General features: G+C 36.4%; 1 non-coding gene across 1 annotated transcript; it reads left to right on the top strand.

Moving 5' to 3' along the window:
* The first annotated feature begins 5,927 nt into the window (after positions 1-5,927).
* LOC115853962 (U2 spliceosomal RNA) lies at positions 5,928-6,114 on the top strand. Its single transcript, XR_004039806.1, has one exon. It is a non-coding gene; the product is annotated as a U2 spliceosomal RNA (small nuclear RNA).
* Positions 6,115-23,878: the final 17,764 nt, after the last annotated feature.

Consider the following 23,878-nt stretch of genomic DNA (forward strand, 5'->3'; position numbering starts at 1 on the left):
TTTTCCATCCCTTGGCTTTTAATCTATCTGTGTGTTTATATTTTAACTGGGTTTCTGGTGGATAGTCTTTCTTTTTTTAGTGTATTTAGACCATTGATGTTTAAAGTGATCATTGATATAGTTGGATTAATATCTGTCATACTTGTTACTGTTTTCTGTTTAGTTGCCTTTTGTTCCTTTTTTTCTATTCTTTTTCTGTCTTCTCTGAATTTAATAAACATTTTTTATGATTCCATTTTATTTCCTCTCTTACATATCAATTATCTTCTTTTTAAACTTGTTTTAATCATTGCCCTCAACTTTGCAATATACATTTACAACTAACCCAAGTCCTCTTTTAAATAATACCATTTGACATCACTCTTATTCATTTCACTTATCCATTAGCTGTAATCACAGAATACATTGTGACTATTTTAAGTGTGAATAAATTGTTCTCTAGTAGATCAGTTAAGAAAATAAGAAAAAGAATATATTTTATCTTACCTTTATTTGTTTCTTCTCTAACTATCCTCCTCTTCTGGTCTGATAATTACAAAATAATTGCCATTTCTGTTTCTTCAAACTGTGTTTTTTGTCTTTTAGTATGCCTAGTATTTTTTGTTTAATGAAATCTGGACATGATGTACTGGGAAAAAGGAACTGAAATAAATAGGCTTTTAGTTTAAAGTTTTATGTTTATCTCTCCAGGAGTTGCCATATCTTTCTTCCTTTTTCCTTTGCCTCTGCTTTCGCCTCCTCTGCATCCTCCTCTTTTTTCCTCCCCCTCCCCCTCCATATTCTTCTGCTTTTGCTTTTGTTGCTCTCATTTTGGATTCTTAAATTGCACACTAAGTTCTTTTGTTTTCATTCTTTTTTATTTTTTGATAAATGTATTTAAGAGTATGAAGTTTCTGTTATGCACTGCTTTGACTCACAAATTTGGTTGGTAGTTATTTTATTGTCACTTAATTTAAAATATTTTTTATTTTTTATATTATTTTATGTGTAAAATAGATTTATTTGTGTTATGTCCTTTAGCTTCCAGGATTTTTTAAACTTTCTTTTGTTATATTTTTATTGTTTGTTTTAAATTTTATTACACTGCATAATGTTGATTCATTCTAGTTATTATGGCTCCTATGATGGTCTTTATACATAGCTGACTTCTGTGAATATTTCATGTGTTCTCAAATGTGACCTTTCTTCTCTGCAACATATATGATATCTATATTTATGTGCAGTATATATGTTGCATATATATGACATATATAGTATATGTTGCATATATATGTATATATTATATATGCATCATATATAATCTCCATAAAAGATATATATGGGTGTATATTGTTTATTTCTCATGGCATTTGCTTTCTAAATCTCTACTTATTCCTTATCTCCTTGCTTATTTGTATCACTTTGCTTGTGTTTCTTTTCATTTGACCAGCAGGTTTTCAGGTGCATGTGAAATATCCAACTAAAATTACAGATCTGTCTATTTTTCTATTTCTGTTAATGTGTTTAAATAGTACAAGGCTGTGATGTTGGTTGCATATGTATTTATGATTTGGTATCTTCTTGAATTACTGTTCCTTCTTTTCTAGTAAATAGGCTTTTATAGTTTTCATTTTACAATATGTTTTCATTGATATGACAGTTATCATTTATACTATTACATTTCTCCACATGGGCACATCACATCTGCCTTTTGTTTTCTCAGCTGTTTTTAAAAATAGTTTTTATGTTAAATTTAGTATATCAGATTCCCTCTAGTTTTATTTTTTTACAGGATTGGACTTAGAGAAGGTAGAAAGAACCCCATGCAATTTTTTCAACCTAATAAGTATTAGAAGAGAATAATTCAATAATTCTCTTTTCATTTATATGATCCATTTTACAACCTATCATGCATTTTTTTCCCAAAATTTCAGTGACACTAAATGCATTAGTCAGAGTTCTCCAGAGAAACAGAACTAATAGGATATATCTATAAATCTACATCTACATCTATATCTATATCTTTCATATGAGAGAGAGAGAATATGAGAATTATATATATAAGATACTGGTTTGTTTATTATAAGGCATTGTAAAGAGATTTGTTATAAAGTATTGGCTCATGAAATTATGGAGGCTGACAAGTCCCATGATCTGCAATCTGCCAGCTGGAGACTCAGGAAGGCTGGTGATATAGTTTATTTATTAGGAACCATTGGAAGAGTAGAGAAACTATCCAGACCAAAAATTGGCTTTCTATCCAGCTGTAGACCCATTTGATATTCTCAATTCTCAGACCTCTGGGATAGGCATTAAGGTTGCCCATACCATAAGAGTGGTATACAATTTGGAACCTTTGGGGCTGGTTCAGATTGTTGAATCTATGCTAGGTGATTTGCACATATTTTCTCACGTAATGAGAAATGAGCATGTATTATTAGCCCTGCATGTTTGCTGAGGAAGCTGAAACTTGGGAATGTTAAGGACTTGCTCAGGTTTTTAGATCGAAGTTTGCCCCAGCATTTCTTCTTTCCACCATGCCTCCCCCTGTGCATTTGTGAGCACTTTAAGAATTAGTAGAAGGTTTTGCTTTCACCTAATGAAAACATAATGTAAACATGTGATAATTAATACTGACAGTTCTTTGGTAAAACAGGGTCATCTTTTGTACTGAAGTCACGTTTATTTCAATTATTCCTTGCCTTTTCTCCTGCACTCACTGTTCTATGCATTCATATATCTAAATTCCTAAAGCAATCAATCTATACTTGTCCCAAACTATTTCTTTGCTGCTCCTTTCTTATTCCTCAAATTTCATTTCCACCTCCAATGATTTCCTCAAATAGTGACCTTTTCTTCATCCTTGCCCTGCTTGACTTTTCTGTAACATTAACTTATTGATCATCCACTCCTGTTTTTAGCTGCCTTTATTTGCATGACCCTGAATAGTTCCTATAATTGTCAAATGTGCTTTTGATCACTGACCATCCATGCATTCCCTCCACATTATTTGGTGTGACTTCACTGACCCCACTCTCTCCAGTCATCTCCTCATTTTAAGTAGGACTCCCAAAGCTTAATCTTAAACCAGAAACTCTTCTCTCTTTTCTGTGTGCTTCAGTTATGTTGTCACTTAAGTGGTATTCATTGAGTCACTGCTGTGTAGAAACTCTATTGCTGTCGTAATAAATTACTACAAATTTAGGTGCTTAAAGCAACATACTTAATTATCTAAGAGTTCTGTAGGTCAGAAGTGTAGGCACAAAGTAGTTAAGCTGGTTCTTTGTTCTTGGCTTCATGAAATCACTGTGTCAACAGGACTGCATTTTTTCCTGGAAGCTCTGTGTTGAACCTTTTTCCAAGCTTGACTTAACATATCGTCAGAATTCAGTTCCAAGCAGTTGTAGTACTGAGGTTCCCATTTCCCTGCTAGCTGTTAACCAGGGATCATTTTCAGCTTTTAGAGACATCTTCCATTCCTTGGAACATGGCCTCCATTCTCTAAATGCAAAGTCAGCGACAATGGGTTGAGTCATTCTCATGCTTCAAATCTCTCCGACTTTACATTTGCCTCATCTCTCCTTTGCCTCTCTCTTAAGTTGCATCTTTCTGTGACTGCCTCTTCTGACTCATGTGATAAAACTGGGCCCAGTTTTATCCTGAGTAATCCAGGATATTTTTCTTATCTTAAACTGAATTGATAGTAATTTTAATTCCATCTGCAAAATCTCTTCACCACAGTACCTAGATTACTATTTCATTAAATACCCAGGCATCAGGAATCTTTGGGTGGAGGGCATTTTTAGAAATCTGACCAAAGCAGCTACATACATCTTTAACTCAACACTCAAATATTTTCAGTTTTTAATAGAATATTTCCATTTGAGTATTGTCTCAAAAGTCCATATTTCCAAGGCAAACTAACTATCTTTCATGTAAAATTGGCTCTTTCTTTTTTTTTTTAACTGGTTTCCCATTCTGCCAACACAACCATTGTGAGATACAGTCTCTCAGACTCTGGAAGTAGAATTAATTTTTCCTTTTTCATTTTTTTCCTTCTTTCTGATATCTCAGTCTCATGAACCAGAACTAGCTAATTCTTTCTCTATGATAGCTCTCAGCTTAGCCCCATCTTTATGCAGGATATCATTCTTTCTCATGTTATCATTGATTGCCTGAATGAATTTAGGGCAAATGCTGTCATCAAAGCTCAATCTGTTATCATATGCTGGCAAATAAAAATGTGCTTAAATAGTTACTGTTTAAAACTTGGGAACATTAGCACAAAGTTGATCTTACAGCCATAATGCTTAACCACGTTTTTAATTTGCCTGAACACATACATCCTTGTACTTATTTCCTTTTGAAAATCTGACCCAGTGTCTTTTAAGTTACCAATGAGATTTATTTGCCTTCTAAAATTGTCTTTTTCCATTTTTCTACTAAATAAATGTTGTTCCTTCTGAAAGATGACTCTAAAGTCCCTAAAGATAGTAGAATCTTAGTCTTCCCTTGAATTGGACTAAACATTGATTAATTCAATGTAAACTATACATATTTAATTATTTCTATGAAACAAGTACTAATTTAGGACTAGGTATAGGATAGTGAATGTCCCAGTTCTTGTGGAGATTATAGTCAATCAAAGGAGACAAATGGTAAAACGACTTTCAAGTATTAACAAACAAACCAAACAAAAACAAAAACACACATGACTTTTTAGGCTGTAAGAGCAGAGACTGGATTTTATTCTTTGTGTGATAAGAAGTAACAAGGGGGGATGTTACTAAAAAATAATAATAATATAAGAATGAGTAAATATATGAGGAAGTGTCTAGGTATAAAAATATTTCCAAAGATGGGCTATGTATTCCCAGAAAACATGCTTCTGATTTGTTATAACAGAGTATTGATATAGAGAGGTGAAAAAGCAAGAGAAAGCATGGCTTTAGGCAAGATGTTAGTAGTTTGGTGGTATCACCTCAGAACCCAGGGTCTAATCCTCTGCTCACCCAAAAGTGATTGCAAACTGAAGGTTTGACTGAGGTCAATGACACTAACTTGTGATCAGTTAGAATTCTAGCTTATTAATTCATCATGATAAATATGTTTCATTTGAGAACCAAGGAATACCAAAGGCCACTTCCATGTAGAGGGGAAATCAAACCAAGATTTAAATTGTGCAAACTGATGCAGTGAGCAAATTATAGGTATAAATGGAATTAAATGTATTCAGGAAGCAGTTTGATATTTTTAAATGGCTGAAGGTGCTGTGCTATTCATTTTTCTATTTATACAGTCACAATTGTATCTTCTACATTGATCCCTGGAATATTCACAATTGAAGCCCTGAACTACTATATTAGAAGTCTTACTATTCTGAAACTGCCATGCTGTGAGGAAGCCAAGCCACAAAAATACTACATGCACATCTTCTGAACAGCGATCCTAGTGTTCCTGTTAGCCCAGGCTAATGCCAGATATGGAAATGAATGAGCTGCAAATGGTTCTAGGCCCACTCATTAAGTTTCTCACAGTTTTAGAGTCTCTCTGGTTGAGATCTCATCTACCACAGAGCAAAAAAAATATACTTCTACTATGCCCTATTTGAGTTCCTGAGCCACAGGATCTGTGAATATAATGGGTTGTTTCAAGCCATTATGTTTTGGAATAATTTGGTATATAATGAAAGTTAGGGAAAAAGGTGTAATAAGGATTGTTTAAAATTTTTTTTCATGAATCATAGAGACTATGTTATGGCAATAGGAGATGCATTTTCATACTGACTTGTGTTTATAAAGACATCTACCAAATAAAGAGAATAGAGTAAAATGCTTGTATAATTCATTAGAAATCTCTTTATCAAAAATATTTTATTATAACTGCTTTTGCCTTGAATATCTTGCATAATTATCTCATATTTCTTTTATTTTTAGAATACCTAGTACATCACTTCTCGGCCTTTTGGCTAAGATCAAGTGCAGAATACCTAGTACAGGGCATGGCACACGGTAGAAGCTCAGTACATATTTGAGTATTCTTTTTTTAAATTGGCTTTTCCATTCATGTGGTGGATGCCACAAAATAGAGCCAGAAATTGAAAGGTAAAGCTTACAGAAAAATGGTTTCTACATTTGGAAATTATTAAGATACCTCTTTAATGGAATAGATAATTAATTTTTTCAGGTATTAACTAAGGTATCATCTACATCTCTCCCCATTACAAAAGTGTCACTGAGCTATAATTACACTGATTTTCCATCTTTGTTTGAAAAAAGCCTTATACTATCTGAAAGGAGATCAACTGTGAGCATACTAATCTAATTTGCAATCAGAATAAAGAGAAAACATTTCTGAGTACTTAATAAAGCCAATTTTACTTTTAAGTTCAATTGAATTTATATGCAAGGTTAATATGCAGTAAGGAGAAAGATGGTTCAGTCCCTTTGAATATTGTATGTGATTTTCCTTTGACAGTATTCTTTAAACTATATCATGCTCATTCATTAAGGTATATTAGCTGTACTGTAAGTATTGTTGACAGGCTTATTCTAAGGCAACAGCAACCTTAATTAAGAAACTCTTGATCAGACTCCTAGTTAATATTTGAATCATCTTGAAACTATTCTAAGTAGTTCTCTTTTTCTTTTTCATGAATAACTGTGACTATGTTACAGAAGAAGCAAGTGAGTAGGTTAAAATGGGGAAGATGTTGCTTTTATTGTGTCTATGGATAAGTTAAAAATGTGATAGTCAATTAATTGGTCAAACACATTATTCTTGGTCATTCAACTTCCAAGTTGATGCCTGCAATTTGTGACGCTTTACCTATGTCTAATAAGGTTAGTCAGGGTTGTAAATCAAGTAAAAGTGGAGCTGGGCAGAAAACCTCCTTATCCCTTCTTGTTTACTATAAGATAAATAGTAGAGATCAGTCAACTCGCTATTACACACCTGGCATCATACCCCAAGAGAGTCAACTTTTGATTGTTGTAGTGACAACATGATGAATCTCAGTATGAAATGTCAGTCACACCTCATTACTTTATCTCATCCTTTTGCCCAGCTTTTTGAAGGCAGTCTTTCCTCTAGACGCATTTGCTGTTTTGACAGCTTACATTCATGCTGACATTTGAGGACTACTCTTTCCTCTCCTCTTAGAAATAGCACTTATGCCATAAAGCATGTGGTGAATTACTTTTTTGAATTGCTACTACTATCTCATTTAAGTGTTTTTATCAGATCTTGATATTTTTCAAAGAACTTTGGAAGCTTTCTCTCTCTCTCACACATACACACGAACATTCCTTCACATTTCACTTAAGCAATACTCTGAGAGAAAAGTAAACTGTTTCCCTGTTTAAAGTTTTGGTAAAATGTGCTTAAATTAATTCTGCAGTGCTGGTGAAAAGGAAAAATAAAAACACAGAAACAAGGGCTTTGATTTAGCATATTCTTTTAGTGTTGAAGAATAATTTGCAATTAAGCATCTTAAAAGAAACTAATTCTGCTAAGCACTATTATCAAGAATGATTCTCATTAATTGCCAACAGCACTCTAGATTTAAACCCTTTCTTCTAGAATGAACAAAAGACCGTGAGTATTAAAAAAAAAAAAAAGGGATGCATGCAATCTGTCCTGAAATATCTTTCACTTGTTTACATGGATTTTAAAAGGTAAGGAAATGGAAGAGAGTTTACTAAAAAGGCTGCAGAATTGCCTCACTCTGCTGGTAATAACTATGTTTATTGCAATAGTAATATAAGTTGCACTTGCTTAAAAAATTAGTCATTCACTTGTGGATCTTATCTGAACTCACTGTGCCATGCTTGAATTCCTGGATTTATGAGAGTCATTGGAATGCATAGTATCTCATAAAACTGTCACAACTAAAAATGCCCCCCCTTGCTCAAAATTCTATTTTCTTTTCACAACTTGCGTAGAATTCCTCTCTGTATTTATTATATTAATCCACAGATCTATAATGAAAATAGAGAAATGGTTTTACTTAAAATATCAGCTTTTGGCATATTAAGAAAGTAATATTCAATAAGCCGAGTCCCCAACTATTGATACAGAGTTCCTTCTTTTCAGCACCGTTCTTTTTTAGGAGATGGCAGTGGACCAAAAAAATGAAATGAAATGAAATGGGAGGTGGGGAGAGAGAGAGAGAGAGAGAGAGAAGGAGCAAATAGCAGTTAAGATTACAAATTTTGCTTGGTGAAAATGATGATGAGAATATGTTGTGTTAACTCAAATATTAGAGTTTTATTATGTTTTCTGGAAATAACCATAGGGTAATATTACTAGATGGCCTCAAATTAAATAATAAGTATCCTTTAAGGGGAAAAAGAAAACATTACTTGCATACATAACATTAGGATGGTAGCCCAAATTTTGAGAGACATAAGAAATATAATTGCCCTATATGATTCTGACTTCATAACTTTTGCAGTATAAATCAGTTTAGTTACAAGAAAGATGTCTCAATTGTGTTGAGCTTTTAAAAACAACTTTAAAGTAAAAAATGGTATACTTCATGATCTTTTTCTATGTCTAGGAATATAATAGGTTTGTAGTAAATGTTCTAATATGAATATTATCAGAGGCTCAAAATATTTTTTAGAAGATCTCATGACTTCGTGCTTGATTAAACAGCATTAGGATTTAACTTCGCTTTCTTTGCTAAGCTCTCCCTGAGTTTTTATGTATTATAATTTTTAATTAGCCCAAATCATGTTGTAAACAACAGCTTCAGTGCACAATCCCTTCTCTTAACGTACTTGTATGCCTTCAATCTGGTGGGAAGGCTTTCAGTGCCAGGTGGGAAACAAAGCTCTGTGTAAGCTTCTCCCACTGGCCCAGCAGCCACAGGCTCTGTTCAGGTGGCCAGGGAAGAAACACATTCTGTAAGGTTAAGGCCTGTCGAAAGCTTCTGAACTGCCTTTCCTCAGTGCATGTTTGAATGCACTCAGGGCTGCTTTACCCAGTGCAGTGCTTAAACAGTTCCATGATGCCATTCATTTATCATTAAGACAAGGATGGGTCTAATAGTTATATGGATATCTATTTTTATGAGGCAGGGAAAAGTTATGTATGTTTACTTAAATGATGAAAGTTGAGCCTCCTTAATTCACAATGATGTATTTCTTTACTAAGGAGTATAAGGCAAACTTGAATGAATATATCCCCAAGCCACACCCTCAATAAATTGGCATAGACAGTATTTTAAAACATACTAACTCTGTTATAATAGTTGTGGGGTACATAAATTGTAGTTGGAGAGTTCAAGATTTGTGAAGCGAGGGTATATTCATTAAGAGTTAATTACACTGAGGTTGATTTGTTTGGAAAATTAATAAAATCTAATGGTAGCTTTGTCCTAAAACTTTGAATATAAAATATGTTTTATGCTCTTTAATAAAATGAATTAGGCTAATAAAATGTGCACATAAATATTCTCATGGTAAAATCACTCAGAATTTCCATGGTGTGCTTTCAATTTTACATGCACATAAGGCATTGTTGATTAATGCAAAGCATAAGCTCACTCTAGTCAATTTAGTATTTGAGGCAGTCTCTCCAGCTGATTCACATGCCTCATAGCTGAGTCAATCAGTTATGCATAAGATGACCATTAATAGAATTAAATATCATCATTGTGCTGCAACTAATTTGGTCATTTCTTAAAAATAGGGCTAAGTTAACTGTCAGTCATTTAGAATGATGCCTTGCCTGTTATCTGTACTACTAGGTGACAGTGGTTCTGAACCAGGGATGATTTCACTCTCCCTACCCCGAGTGGTCATTTAAAAATGTCCGGAGAAATTTTTGTCACGTGGGATTTGTGGGTGCTATTGGCATGTAGTGGCATATAGTGGGTAGAGGCATATAGTGGGTAGAGGCATATAGTGGGTAGAAGCCTGTGATGCACAGGACCACTCCTGACAACAAAGAATTATCCAGCCCAAAATATCAAGAGTGCCACTATTGAGAAACGGTGGCCCACAGCAAGCATTACTTCGTGGAAGGAAACCTGTTATTTACAGGGTGACTTTTCTGAATCTCCATTTCCTTATTTGCAAGATGAAGCTAGGAATTACCTCATAGGGTGTTTGGGCAAATTTTAATAACAATTATAATAATCAATTCTTTGTTTCTTGTTGTTTCTCAAATATTCTAGGCATAGTCTCATGTCAGAACATCAAGGGTTAACTTTTCCCTCTGTGTGGAATGCACTTCTCACAGATTTTGTTAGGTCTTCCCTCCTCAGCCAATTCATGCTTTGTGCAAACATAACTGTCTTAAAGCGGCCTCCTGTGATTTGCTCATTGACAATTGTGATCTACCCCTCTTGCCTCCTACAGTCCCTGTCCTCTTTCCTCTTTTCTTACTTTTTCTCTATAGACCTCATTACCACCTGGGGAAAAATATGGTTTTTTCTTTTTAAATCCCAGCACTTAGCAACTTAGCACAGGACCTGGAATATACTTTTGCTTAAAATTCAATAAATTAAGGTACTGTGGAGTGCCTCCTCTATCGGGCATTGTATAACACTAGGAAGGAAAAAAAAACCCTCCTTCTTCTTATGGAGCTTACATTTTAGTGGGGAGTCGTAAAATAAACACTCCAGTGTGGCTTCCAGCTCATCTACCTCTCTCTGCAAGACAGATTCTACAACATGGCATTCATGTTGTAGAGTCTGTTGGAATCATTGCAGTAGTGTTCAATGGTTGATTAACTCTTCTTTCTAGAAACCCTCTCTTAGCTTCTATAAAACCAGACTTTTTTGTGGACACTCTTTCTCTTACTTTTCTGGACATTCCCTAGATGTAAAAATTTCTGAAATCTGGCACTCATAATTAAATCTTACTACAGCACTTCATCTAATGATATCCAAGGTCAAGTTGGTATTGAAAGTCTACTGTATAATTGTATTCTTCCTAGCACAGACAAATGTAAAAACTATTACCTACCACATGTAGTATTTCATTTTTAAATTAAAAATACTTTGAGAGTAATGTCCTAAGGAAATAGATGTAAGAATATGACTATTTCACTTATTCATGCTATACATATTTTTTTATGTTGAAAAAATTTTCTTTAGAGCTCAGAAAATGATCAGTAGATGAACAGCATCTGAAAGCTTGTTGTATGTAAGATTCTCTGCTAAGTTATAGATGACCCACAAAAACAGTAACTTTGAGTATTGAATATATAATTCCTCTCTACTAATAATCTAGTTGAGAAAATTACATATACATACCTACTCATGCCTATCTACCTAAATACACACATACATAGCACAAGTAAAGACAAAAGCAATACTATATATTAGCATGGTTTGTAACACTGCATTTGATGTGTGCAATATGGATATGTATGTATCCGCATGCCAGGTAAGCATGCTTTATTAGAAAAAACATAGACGTTAGAATATGGATTTGAATCCCAGTTCACTTCCTGCTAACTGTGTGACTTAGGGCAAGTCTTTTAGCTTCTCTGAGTGTTGATTTTCTCATCAGTAAAATAATAATTCTTACTTTCAAGGGTTCAGAGATGAGAGACAAAGTATGTTTGACATCTAGAAGATTCTGAAAAACTGTGGCTGCTATTTTTAGTATATAACATAAAAATACCTTACCACCCTGAACAGCATAGGAAGTATCAGTTTATAATTGCTTTATTTTTATAATTTGCTTGCTTTTTAATTAACTATCACTAGTTCATTCCCACACTAAGCTATGCAGAAAAACTGAAAACATTCCTTTAAACATGGCCAAATATGTTATTTACTCTATTATTTCCATTTGTATTATTGGGGAGCTCTCTCCTTAAAGTCCTTTATGCTTCAATCTAGACTTGTTCTTAACAAGTCTCATCCTATGTTTTCTTTTGCCGTCACCCTGGGAATCCCTTCCACCTCTCTTCTGGGACTGAGACTTATGTTTTCTTGATCCCATGTTGTCTTGCTTTCTCAGTTTACCTTGTTTTAGTGGAACATGTTCACCAGTAGCTTTGTCAAAAGAGGGCAATGGAGACATACTTTTGGAGAACTTGCAGTTTTGAAAATGCTTTAAAAAATTCACACAATTAATGCATAATGAGAATATGAAGTATTGAATTCAATATTTTCATTCAGAATTTTTAAGACATTGATTGATTATCACTATTGGTCTTAAGATATCTGATGTGTTCTAGTTCTTATTCGTCTATGTATGATATATATTTTTTCTCTCTGAAAACTATTAGGGTCCTCTATTTATAGCTGAGACTTAAAATTACGGGATAATTTGTATTGGTGGATGGCTTTTATTATTGGTATTTTTTCCTTGGTAATTTTTCTCTCTTTCAAGTTCTCTTTTCTTGGAAATTTTATTAGAGTAGTTGATCTAGTTTATCCTGTGATATTCCTAGTTTTTCTTTCCCATTTTCTTTGTTTAATCTTTTTTTTCTGGATCATGTCATCAAATGTATCTTCCAAACATCTACTGATATTAAAAAATTAAGTAATTTTATGTTTAAGTACCAAGATCTTATCTTTTTTATGATTCCATTTTTAAACCTTCCCTTCTTATCTCATGTGCACAGTATCTTCTCTCATCTCTTTAATAATATCAATTGTAGTTTGTTTTTGTTTTTTCCTTTTTGAGGTTGCTCTTCTTTCTGTATGGCTATTTCCCTTGAGTTCATTTTCTTTTTCAGTTTCTTTTGGTCTCTGTCTTTCATATTGGAGCCTCCATCAAATATTTGGTGACCCTCAGCTCTCTTTATGTTTAAGAGTGAAGTATTAAGGATACCCTCAATGTTAGGTGACCTTGTCAACTAGTTGGCTTCTCTGTTCATTGATAGAGTCTTTCACCATCCACATACTCTTGGCAGCCATTTTCTTGGAGACAACAAATAGCGGCCTCTGAAGATCTTTTTTCTTGGGTCGGTTTCTTCTGAAAGAATCCTTTAATCTCCCTTTCGGGGTTATAAGCCTGGCTGCTAGCATCCTGATAACAACTAGGGTAAGATGGGCTCCCCATTCAACCTGTAGACTGTCTCTTAATTCCTGTTTTTAGAATGGAAACTCATCAGCTATGGCTGATGTCTTTCATAACAGATACTAGAGTCTGTGGTTCAGTTTCTTCAAAGAATAAGCTTGCTGCTGCAGAGTAGAAGTAACAGCATGCTGTGTGGATGGGGAGACTAAGTATGTTCAAATGATGATTTGGTGCATTTTGTTGCTTTCTAAGCCACTGTATTTAAAATATACTACCTGAAACACACTGTTCAGAGAAATATTAAATAAAAGAAAAAGGAGAAAAAAGCATTTAGCAATATTCCCAAGGTAATGGGGCATGAAAGATTCTGGCTGGAGGCCTAAGACTGACGGCTGAACTGACGACTTCTCTAATCATTAATGCTACATGGCTATGGTGTCAGGATGCAATGATCTTTGGACCATTGATTAGAATTTTCCCCTTGGTTGGATTGAACTGAAAATAGAGATAATACAATAGCAACTCAATGATCTTATGAAATAAATAAATGATCCTATGCCAACGGGGAAAACAAACAGAACCTCTGAATAGTGAACAAAATGGGAAAATAAGCTCTCAAAATAAGCAATTTCAATGTATATTTCAAGAAAACATTTCTGTCACCAAACCAGATGTATAATCAATCACTGAGCTGAAGCTTTTTTAGAAGACTGAGCTCTTGATTGTATTATAAGGCTTGATTTTCTTTCTATTATGAGGGAAAGAAAAACTGGAGGGCCTCAGAAAATCTGCACTGCCTCTTGACACTGAAGAGAATAGCCAAAGTCAAGTCTCTGATCCCAAAGAAGAAAGATACTTTCACTATAAAGGTCATGCATTTGAAAATTTATCGTCTTCTTCTATTGTGCTTAAAATTGTCAACCTAGCTGTTCTTTGCGTTGTTTGTTTTATTTTGTTTTTTATTGAGACATGAATTTAACAGTTAAACCTTTGCATTCATGTTAATTAATATGTCTCTTAGTAAGTCTTTAAGGTGGACCAAGTACAATTGTGATATTTTTATTATAGAGGAGGAGGATAAGACAAGTGTAAGTAATTCACTCAAGGTAGAGCTAGAAAAGAACCCTAGACATGTTTAGTATAGTTGTACAGTATTTTATGTAGTTTGATTTTGGAATAACTTTGAACATTAAAGTGATAGAATTTGCAATGAAAATACAAAATGAGCTCCCCTTCTAATTTCTTCCAGTGTAATGCCAGTACTGACTTCCTCTGTATGCCCAAGAGATGGCAAAACCTTATTGATAGGAAGAGCTGTATTTAAAAGAAAGAAAGTTTTCTAGTTAAAGGTAAAAACACTGGATCATAAATGACCCTGAGATAGCATGCTTATGAGATCCCAGCAAAGGTTAATATTTAGGTATAAGAATTATGATTAGATTAGATTTATACCTGACACAATTTATGCCTAATCTAATAATTCAATTAGAATCATGTCGGAGAAGAAGCTACTCTAGGAGAACATTCAGATGTAACAAAGCTAAAGATTCTTATGGGAGAGAAACTCCAATGGTATCGTGGCCATATAAACAATCTGGATATCTAGGGAAGATGTGTTTAGGGAAATGGTTTTCAGCTCCTCTAACATTATCACTGGTATTGCCCCATTTTCTTAAAATATTTTCTCTGTATTTGATTTCAAATACAAATGCAATTAATGCTCATCTGTTTCTGCTTCTTTTTGATTTGCTTGTTAAATAAAGCCGAGTTCTGATAATCCCTTTAATGTTTGTGACCAGCAATCAAAAAATAATGTGGGATTTTTTCTGTTCATCCTGTTCCGGTTCATTTAGCTCTCCTAGCAGCTCTTTAATTTGACATCTCATAAAGAAATGGATGAAATTCTTTATTCAGTTTCATTTACATTGTGTATAAATGGAACTTTCCTTAGCTCCCATATTATTTATCCTATTAAGTCAATGATGAGGAAAGAAATTTATTTCTCTGGTAATTTAGTTTAGATACATATTGTTAGGGATTTTTATATGTGATAAGAAATATTTTATATCAAAGCTGTAGCTGTCTATGGTTGGAGGATGCTACAGCTATCTGCACATCTGCAGAGTGGTTCTCCCATCATGTGCCTCATTTTTCTCGCAACAGTGGTGTTGCCTGTTGCAGGGGGTCACAAGTTAGATTTCTTAGGAAACAGACTCTGAGGCAGAGATTCGCAGGAAGTTTATTGTCCAGAATAGGGGATTAAAAGAAGCACTATTGAGCAGGGGAGCTCAGTTGCTGGGATGTCTCTTCTGAGTTATCTGAAATTAAGGAAAGGAGGAAAGCTTTTATGCCCTACAGTGGCCAGTCATTAAGGTTCAGGCTGCCCCAGGAAGAGAAATTTACCCTGGGTGAAGTGTTCTCTTCGGCTGTGGCTGAACTCCGGTGAGAACTCTCAGCTTCTAATACTCCCAGTCGCTGGGAGAATGAATGTTTCAGTCCTGGGAGTGGGGCAAATAATCTGCATGGCTCACCAGAGCATCTGCTACCATCCATTCCTTGTGCTCTGCAGCTCCACGTGCATCATGTAAGTTCTTGGAGAGTTCCTTCAGGATTTTGGTGTGCCACTTTTCCTGGGAAGCACACAAAAGGAAAAGTGATCAGATAAACTGCAGACCGTCTAGCTGCACCCCACTGCAGTTTGTTCTGAAGCTGCAAATGATAGTCTTTGTCTCCCTCTTCTATCACCCGTTATAGATTCCCCTCACTCTTTCTGCCGTCTCTGCTGATCTACATGTCTTAACTAGTGAGATGACGCAAAATTTTACATTTATGGGATCTGAGCCCCTGATCACTATGATCTGCTTAAGCCATGGCTGCTGCATTTGACTACTTATTGACAAAGTTGGGCAAGCATCATTGCAAGGGATCCCTTAGATGCCAAACATATTTTTCTTTGCCCTGCCTCCTGCTGACGGTCAGCATCAATTAACCTTTCTAAATGGCAACTCCTTTCCTTGCCTGGTGGCCTTTTGGCATGAAGATCTTGAGAAAAACATGTTGCAGCCATAGCTTAAAATATAATGGGAAACTCAGTGTCCTTTTGTGGAAGTGTTCACTCTCTGTAAACCTGGACCCCTAAGCAACCCACAGAACTCAGTTTCAGGGATGATAAGCAAAAATAACTCAAGTGGATCCCTAGAAGTGTTGGTAAATGGAGCCATTTGTATTTTTATTTCTTTGTTTCTGGACCCATGTATTCTACCTTAAAGGGACACAACACCATGTTATACGGCATTGATTTAGTGTGTTTACCACATTTTAGAACTATGTAGTCTACCCTTTTAGGATATCATCTCCAAGGTGGTGTTTCAACTGTACTTTCCATAGAATGTTTCATTGTTCTACCAGGCCAGCAGCTTCTGGTTGATGTACTATGTGATGGAATCATTGGATTCTATGGTCAGTGGCTACCACCACACATCTTTTGCTATAGATTGCTCTTATGCAATATTATATGGGATCCTGTGTCAGTGGATAAAATACTGTGTAAATCCTTGAATAGTGATACCAGCTGAGGTCCTATGAGCATAATAGGCAAACCCTTACTTTGAATATGTGTGTGTTAATTTTAGTTAAGGTGAATAACTGCCCTGTACAGGTTGAAGGGGCCCAGTGGAATCAAACTGCCATCAAACTGCTGGTTGGACTCCTCAAAAGACGTTGCCATTTGCAGAGCTGAGCTTAAGTCTCTGTTGTTTGAAAGCTGAACATCTGGTAGCAGCATTAGCTTGAATAAACTTCTGTGGTCCCCAGACTAGTGTAGTAGACAGGCAGAGCCTTTGTCCCTGTCACCATACTGTTCTGTTTATCTGTCCATTGCTCCATTCATGGCCAAATTATAGTCTGTCTGACATCAACTAGCTGACTCCATCAGAGATCTTCACAATTGTTCCCAGGGATTTGTTCATATGCTTCTTCCTTGGACCTTCTTATGCCTGATCTACCAATACTTCTCCTTCTAAGCACTTGACTAAAGGACCAGATAATTATCCACTCCTCTAGGATACATAACAATTCTACCACAGGGTACTTCTCTTTCCACAAAGAGTAGATTATTCGGAGCACCACCCAAACTTCTTCCATTGAGAAAATGTATCTGAACCAAATCTCATCCCTGAACCAAATGTTGTCGTCTTCTTCCTCCATCACCTGCATTAGGTATCCCCATATGGTCATAGGCATGAGCTGAAGGAAAGGTACTGCTTCAAGAGTGGAGGCTCACGAGGATCTGGACCACTTAATCACCTTACTTACTTATGCCTGCACCTCTTGGTGACCCTGTTCATGTCTGATCTATTGTTTCCCTTGAATTTGTAACTTGATATATCTGACAGAATATAACACTTGATGAGCAGTTTGGGCTTCATGGTCACTTGATGTCCCATGGTTAAGTGCTTCATTTTTTTCAAGACCCAGTAGCTCCCAAGAAGCTGTTTTTCAAAAAGTTTGTCATTCTCCACTGTGAGAGACCCTATATCCTGAACCCTATGGGTTTATGTTGTGATTCTTTTATGGGAGTTTGCCATAAAGTCAAAACTCTATCCTTTCTAGCTCTATGTTCCACACGTTAGACCTGCTGCAGAGACCTTTTCTGCTCTGGGTCCTGTAAAGCTGGAAGCCTTTCTTATTATTTGTAGTATAGGTTGGAGAAGCATTCCCAAATGAGAAATATGCTGCCTCTAGTATCTGAAGAGACTTAGCAAGTATTGTCCTTTCATGACGGTGCGAGGTTTCCTTTGAATCTGGCATAACATTTTAAATTTGCTATTTAATATTCTAAAGTAAAAAACTGATTTAAAATTGTTACTATACATTTTGCTGTTCATCTTTATATCATGTAATGCTGGTTTTAAAAGTGAATGTAAGGGCATTTACTCATATGCAGAATCATCAAAATGACATAATTAGCATTTTATAACTCATACATGCATATACATTTTATTCTTACCAGCATAGCAGAAATGCTCCATAAAACTAATTCAACTATTTTTATTTCACTTCTTGATATGCACACATTCTACCAACACTCTATCTTCAAGTTACTGATGAGTAAGGAAGGACTGAAGGAAAAGGAACGTAGGTTGCTCTATCTTTCTAAGTCATTTTCAGCATTAGTGGTTGGCTAATACAGGCAAGTAACAAGAGTAAGAAAGGATGTGATAGGATTCCTGGGTCATTTGTGTTTCTTGGAATGTAACTGCCTTCTTTCTGAGTTCAGTTCTTTCTGAGTTCAGTTCTTTCTGAGCAAGTTCTGGTTAAGTTGGAAAGTGTGGCCCTTCAGGGACTCTGCTTACCTAGTCATAAGTGTAACACGATAGTACTCACTCTGAGTCTCACTGAATTCTCAAGCTTCATGGGTCTGCCAGAATTCTATTGTCACGGGGCATTACAACACTATGCAAATGGAATAGCAAGACTAGGAGGGCACACAGATTGTGCATATCCAATCTGCTCACATACAGGCTCTTTTGTTACATCAGACTTCACTTGCAAATCACAAGTTCAATGACAGAATTATTAAGAATTTCAAGATGGTAACAGCAGAGCACTGAACCAAGGACAGGGCCCTTCTGAGTGATGAGGAAGATCACAAGCCCATGAAGCTTGCCCTGCCCATAGGTCATTTTTGGGAAAATTTGGGGAAGTTATTACACAGCCACTTGCTGCAGTGTTGTGGGGCCCTTCCTCTTCAGGACCTGGCTTCTCTTTAGGCCACTGGTTTCCAGATCTGAGATTTGGCTCAGATCCTGAAACTGAACAATATACTGTGACATTTTATTGAGATGGCTGCTCTTATATTCCAAATCATCCATTCCTGATTTTTTAAATTTATTTTGTTATTACAGATGATAAATGACCTTTGTTGTCTGCCCAGTTATCTTGCCCCTAAGAACTCCATAGCTTTCTGCAGGTTAGGATCCCCTGGCTGCCACTCTGATTGTGCTGTTTATTATAATAATTGTGCACACATTCCTTCTAATAGCTAACTATTGACACTTAGTCTCTTGGGATCCCATAATTCCTATTGCTATCAAGGAACACAATTTTATAAGAACATTTCAACCATTCATCCTGTCCTACAAAAGATAGCCACCACTGAGCTTCTCAGTGATGTTGCTGCCCTTCTCATCAGTGTATACCATATCACTGGTAAATTGAGTGTCCTCTGGTATCTCACATGTAACATAGTCGTTTGCTGCCTTCATAGCATATCCCGCTAGCATGCCCGCATCTCTGAACTTTTTATTCCCCCTTTCACTATCTTTTACAAGAGTTCCAGCACTTCTGTTTCACATAATATGAGCCATCACTTTCTGAAGCTTCTAAGAGCCATCCTAGTAGTATGTGATCATTGTTTTCTGGGTCCTAACTAGGGTGTGAAATTCTGTATAATAGAAGAGTACCCCAATATAAACTGTTTTTTTTTTTTAAATCCAAACTTAATGTTTTCATCTCTCCTTGATTCTGCACTCTTAGGATTCAGTGTCATGCATCTTCTACAGAGTCCTACTCGTGCATACTGGTTAACTTCTGTAGCTTCTTTGAGGCTGGTTTCTTTCTGCTTTAATAGACCCGGCACTTTCCTGGACAGGTTATTTTGGGACATATTGGTGACCAGAAGAACAGATGGCAATAAATTTTGATGAAGTCTGTATTTTCTTACAAGGAAAACTTGTTTGCATCATATTTGGGAAGTGAGATACTTCTGAAGGTCAAAAAATGCATTTGAATCTAAGTTTTCAAATGTATCAACACAGATATCTCTATTCCAAGTCCCAGGATTTCACTCCTTCCTAATCAAGGCTGTCACCTTGACATAGAAGATCTTTCAGAATTGAGAATCCAACCTGCTATCAGGCCTTTTTAAATGTTAAGATATGACCTCATCCTCAGCTTCATCAGTGCTTCAGCTGTGGGAGATGAGAGTCTCTTTATACGCTGCCAAGGTTTTCACGCTTAATGTTTAATTGGTGATTAATCAACCTCAATCCTGCATTGTTTTTCTCCAGCACATTGAATAACCCATTTAATTCTATAATCCTTGAAATTACTACCTCAGCCTGAAACATTGCACCTGCCAGTGAATTTCTCCCACCTGTGAACATTTTAACAATCACACCACCACAGCCACCAGGGACTATTAGTGTTCCACATACCATCAGTAATGGTTCCTCACTGCCAGCCAGTCAGAGGGCCATTCAGCTCCAGTATCTCCTTTCAGTACCTGTTTTCCTTGAACCCTTTTTGGCACCAAGTTTATAGGTCAGCTTCCTGGGGAAAGAGAAACCGATGTGGAGATTTGCATGCAGGAAAGGTGTTAGTGACTACCCTTGAAATCAACATCTAGGAACATTGAAAGAGACAGAAAAGAAGTGAAAGGAGGAAGTTCAACTCTGATGCAATTGCAACAGAAGTGTCAGCTGGTACCATGCCAAGGTCTAGAGCTCAGCGAGCCTCCCACAATTGTTCCAATATGAGCAGGGGTCTTCACTGACCATTCATTGGATGTGGCCTGCCCTTGAGGAGTGGTCCTGACCTTAGACAAGGCAGCTGTCTTCAACACAGGGAAATCCCAAGCTAAGAGGTTGCCCAGACTTCCTTCACCTGGGGAATTAGTGCTGCAGTTCGGGAAGGTTAAGCATGGAGTCAATGTGAGCTGTGTCACATAACATTCACTGCCTAGGGTTCCAAAAAACTATTCTGGGGAATGTCATCAAGAAAAGATTCTAACCAATTCTGGTGTTCTTTAGTTTATTTGTTTGGTCATTTGTAAGAGTGAAATGTATAAAGTGAAGTGAAGATATGATATTACTTTCCAGAAAACCTAATTTAGAAAGACCAAATTATTTAGATTCTCAAATATCAGTACTTTTTGCATAGTAAAGCAATGGTACTATCTACACAGCCTTAAGTACTAATGTAAAGCCAACGATGGTTTGAAGCTATAATCGTCTTACTAACTTAAATAACAAGATTTGCCTTGTTTAATTTCTCTTAATGACCTCGCTGTATTAGCCAGTAAATTAGCGTTTCTAGCTTGGTAGGCTACTTGGCCCCAGTCAATTTACTTTGGCATTTAGAGATAGTATTTGAGCACTTCAGCTTGTCTTTAAAAAAAATTTTTTTTAAATACAATGTACTAGGTTTAACCTATATTAAGCCATTTTTAAATTTTATTTTTTATTTACATGAAGTAAAATTCGCTCTTTTTGGTGTACATTTCTACTAGTTTTCAAAAATGTATAGTCATGTAATCAGCACCACAAGAAAGAACTCTTAGATCACCTTCAAAAAATTCTTTTATGCAAAAGGGGGTCATGCTATGCCCCCCCTTTTTTGTGATCAAGTTCTACAGAAGAACTAGGAAGGAATGATGAGAACACCAGCCCCCTTGACAGGGCCAGATCTAGCACAGGCCGTGTGTGTGTGTGTGTGCGTGCGTGCGTGCGTGCATGCGTGCGTGCGTGTGTGTGTGTGTGTGTGTGTGTGTGTGTGTGTGTGATCAAGGCCAACCCACCAGCCCTGACCAGTCTTTTCTTGTGAGGAGAGGATGGGAGGACAGCCTGAGCAGAAGTGGATCTTCCATGAAGGTGCAGTGGTGTAAGTTGGCTCTGGGTCCCCATGGACCAGGTGACGAAAGCCAGAGGGCCCACAACACCCTTGGCCAAGAGCATCCCAGGTGCAAAGTGCCTGGTACAAAGTCACGTTCTGGAGGAGAATCCATGGTGCCCACAAGTCACCAGGAAGGCCCCAGGTATTCGAAAACAACCTGCAGTAGACCCTCTGGCCTGCACGTACCCATTTCCACCAGCCCCAGTCATGTCTGTAGAGCCCTCAAGGAGGGGGCATCCAAGGCAGCCAGACTTCTCCAGGCCCTCTGTTTCCTTTACCTTTAATGCTTAGTAAACACTAGTATAGTCTCCATTTCTAAGTGTTCTTTTTTCCAAGCAGTCATATATATGGGCTCATACAATATGTAGAATTTTGAGTCTAGTTTCTTTCATGTAGCATGAGAGATTTGAGATGTATCCATCTATGTGTTGTTTGTTCCTTTTCATTGCTAAGTAATATTCCATTGCGTGACCATACCACCATCTGTTTCTCCACCCTGTATTTGAGGAACATTTAGCTTGTTTTCAGTTTTTGGTGATTTTGAATAAAGCTCCTGAAATATTAGCATGCAGGATTCTATGTGAACAAAGAGTTACATTTTATATGGGTAAATCTTTAGGAATGGGATTGCTGGATTATATGGTGAGAATATGTTTAAACTTATAATGAACTGTTGAACTGTTTTTAAGAATGTATCCCCATTGGTAGTGTATGAAAATTCTACTTGCACATGCTCTTTAGTTCTTGGTACTCTGAGGTTTATTGTTGTTGTTTTAGCAGGCAATAAATCTTTTTGGTTTAGACTACAAGTTCTCTTAAATCTTCTTTAGGTTACAATAGTAGTTATATTTTAAACGTTTTGTTATGTTGTTTGGTTCTGTGGCTGATATGCTCCTCTCAGGTGTTAGTCTGTGACTTAGGTGGTGATTTGTATTGTAGTTTAGTTCTCAAAGCCTTCATTATACTTCTTGGGTGCATTAAATGTGTACACAGTTTGGAGGTGGGCCTGGGACATATAGGTTCATACCCAGAATTAGGGGACCCCCTTCTCTATACCTTGCCTCTCAAGCATTTTCTTTACACTTGTAGGCTCCCAGTAGTCTTTTCCCCAGTTTCTCTGGCGAGTACATGTTCTTTTAACATTTTTATCTCCCACACTATTGCATAGTTCCACCTGCTGAATGAACTCATCCTTGGCTAAGTGTTGAAAGAAAAGGAGAAAAAAATAAACAAATATTTCTTCCAATAGTATTTGCACCAAAAGGGCTTTTTTCACATTTCCTCTCTGCAGAGAAATGATTTTTCTCTTGAGTTTTAGGTGCCAAAGCCACCACTGAAATCATGCAGATTCATGACCTTGAGGCAGAAACAGTAGAGAGAAGAGAGCATGAGAGAGACAGACATACAGACAGACTGTCAGAAACAACAAGAATTTCTACCACACTTTCCAGCTCACAGGGGCTTCTTTACCCAGTTCTTCAGCCAGGAGGATGGATTTCCCCTGGATGCAATTTATTTTTAGGGTTGCTTTGTGTATCTTATCCCAAGTGAGCAGTAGTGTCCTTCCTCCATTCTAGCCACCACTGGAAGTTCTGGATCCTCTGTCCAAACAAGTTCATTGCAGGCAGCATTTCACTGCTATAGTCCCTGCAACTATGGCACAACATGGCATCTAGAGCTATGGAGAAGTGCAAGTAGTGCCCCAGGGAAAAGTTTGAGCATCTTAACTCGTGATGTGGGAAGCAATTTTTTTTTTTCTGTCTCACCTGCTCTGCTTAGGCTCTGGAAGTCAGTTCCTGTGCCCTCATTCAGCCGTTTTTAAGACACCTTTAAATCTTTTTTTCCCCTTTAATTTTAAAAGTAACTTTTAAATGTTGACCAATTAGTTATCTTTCATGTGACATCAACCATAATTATATATATTTTAAAGTTGGATAAGAAAGTAACTAAATTTAGTGACCAACATTATAGTTATTTAGAAAATATGTCCTATAGTATCACTCCTAAATAAAGAATATGCAATTAAATTAGTTTGCAAATGTCACCATTACTGAGAATGTGTCATGAGCTAAAGGTGAATGCATGATAAATGAGCTTAGATGAGGCATTTAATTTCCTGCCAAACTTTTCTGAGAAGTTCTCAAAAGTGTCTTCCATCACATCATTTCCTTTTATCATATGAGGTGTTATGCTTTATTCTAAATGAAACTATTTATTTCCTCTTTTAACCTGAAGTC

The sequence above is a fragment of the Globicephala melas genome, chromosome 9 (assembly GCF_963455315.2).
Source record: "Globicephala melas chromosome 9, mGloMel1.2, whole genome shotgun sequence".
Lineage (NCBI taxonomy): Eukaryota > Metazoa > Chordata > Mammalia > Artiodactyla > Delphinidae > Globicephala > Globicephala melas.